The sequence below is a fragment of the Sander lucioperca genome, chromosome 11, assembly GCF_008315115.2.
Source record: "Sander lucioperca isolate FBNREF2018 chromosome 11, SLUC_FBN_1.2, whole genome shotgun sequence".
Classification (NCBI taxonomy): domain Eukaryota; kingdom Metazoa; phylum Chordata; class Actinopteri; order Perciformes; family Percidae; genus Sander; species Sander lucioperca.
The window spans coordinates 40,051,535-40,053,524 of NC_050183.1; the positions used below are offsets into that span (position 1 = coordinate 40,051,535).

The 1,990-nt window shown below is 44.0% G+C and overlaps 1 long non-coding RNA gene across 1 annotated transcript; it reads left to right on the forward strand.

The window, feature by feature from the left end:
• The first annotated feature begins 642 nt into the window (after positions 1-642).
• On the forward strand, positions 643-1,627 carry LOC116059036. The gene is made up of 2 exons (XR_004107187.2): positions 643-964; positions 1,057-1,627. It is a non-coding gene; the product is annotated as an uncharacterized LOC116059036 (long non-coding RNA).
• Positions 1,628-1,990: the final 363 nt, after the last annotated feature.

Here is a 1,990-nt window from a genome sequence, read left to right on the forward strand (position 1 = left end):
TGAAACTGTTTGATATGATTCAGTGGTTATTCTGTTCTACAGAGACACACACACACACACACACACACACACACACACACACACACACACACACACACACACACACACACACACACACACACACACCTCTAGCTTTGTACAGGTTAGCTTAGCACAACGCTAACATTAGACCCAAGAAACCACAGTAGAGTAGAGGGCCTTCAGTTCAGATCTTTACACAACTGGATCTACTGCTACAGACACACACACACAAACAGAGAGACACACACACAGACACACACACACACAAACAGAGAGACACACACACAGACACACACACACACACACACACAAACAGAGAGACACACACACAGACACACACACACAGAGACACACACACACACACACACACACACACACACAGTGGCAGTGACACCGTGGCAGACAGGGAGAGGCTCCAGAGAGTAGTAAAGGCAGCAGAGAAGATGATTGGCTGCCCTCTCCCCTCCCTGATGGACATCTACACCTCCCGCTGTCTCAGTAGAGCTGAAAACATCACCAAGGACAGCTCTCACCCTGCTCTGATCTGATGGACCTGCTGTCCTCAGGGAAGCGCTACAGCTGCAAGATCTCTATGTACTTTTCAGCATTAATGGTGCCATCGCAGAAGTGCAAGTTACCTTTGCCAAGGGCACTGACACAACCCCAGACCATGACAGACCCTGGCTTTTGGACTTGTTGCTGGTAACAGTCTGGATGATCCTTTTCTTCTTTGGTCCGGAGCACACGGCGTCCACTTCTCCCAAAAAATACCTGAAATACTGATTCGTCTGACCACAGTACACGTTTCCACTGTGTGATGGTCCATCCCAGATGCCTCCGAGCCCAGAGAAGTCGACGGCGCTTCTGGACACTGTTAACATAGGGCTTCCTTTTGGCACAGTACAGTTTTAACTGGCATTTGTGGATGTAACTACGTATTGTGGTACTTGACAAAGGTTTGCCAAAGTAGTCCTGAGCCCATGTGGTGATATCGCTTACAGATGAATGACGATTCTTGATGCAGTGCCGCCTGAGGGATCGGAGATCACGGTTGTTCAGCTTAGGCTTGCGCCCTTGTCCTTTACGCACTGAAATTCCTCCACATTCCTTGAATCTTTTAATTATGTTATACACTGTTGAAGGTGAAATAAGCAATTGTCTTCCTATCTTTCTTTGAGGAACATTGTTTTTAAACATTTCAATAATTTTCTCACGTATTTGTAGGCAAACTGGCGATCCTCGGCCCATCTTTGCTCCTAAAGGACTAGACCTTTCTTGGATGCTGCTTTTGTACCAAATCATAATTACAATCACCTGTTGACATCACCTGTTTCAAATCACATCATTATTTAACCAATTTACCTGATTACTAGCCCTAAATTGCTCCTGTCCCAACCTTTTTTGGGATGTGTTGCAGGTCTGAATGACAGGAAAGGATGTATATTTACAAATGAAATTAAGTTGACCAGACAAAACATGAAATATTTTGTGTTGACATTGTCTGCAATGAAATACAAGTCAAAGTACATTTAGAAATCACTACTTTCTTTTTTTATTTGTGTTTTCCATACTGTCCCAACTTTTCTGATTTGGGGTTGTACATGTTGACACTGGAAAAGGAGTTGCTTTTAATCTGGTTGTACATGTGTATAATGACAATAAAAGGCATTCTACATAGACACACACACACACACACACACACACACACACACACACACACACACACAGCCATGGTGATCTGACGGCCACATCCTGGGTGGAGGTATCAGCCTACAGGGACGTCTACAGAGAGACTGTTCCTCTCATCTCTCTCATCTGGAACAAAGGCCACAGAGTAGAATCTGAATGAAGTCATATATTTATATTTATTTATTTATATTACAGTTTTTTTTATTGTTAAACGGCACTGGTCACAACTGAAGCCACATGTGGTAAACTCTAACTCCAGTATGCAGTACCACCAGTCACC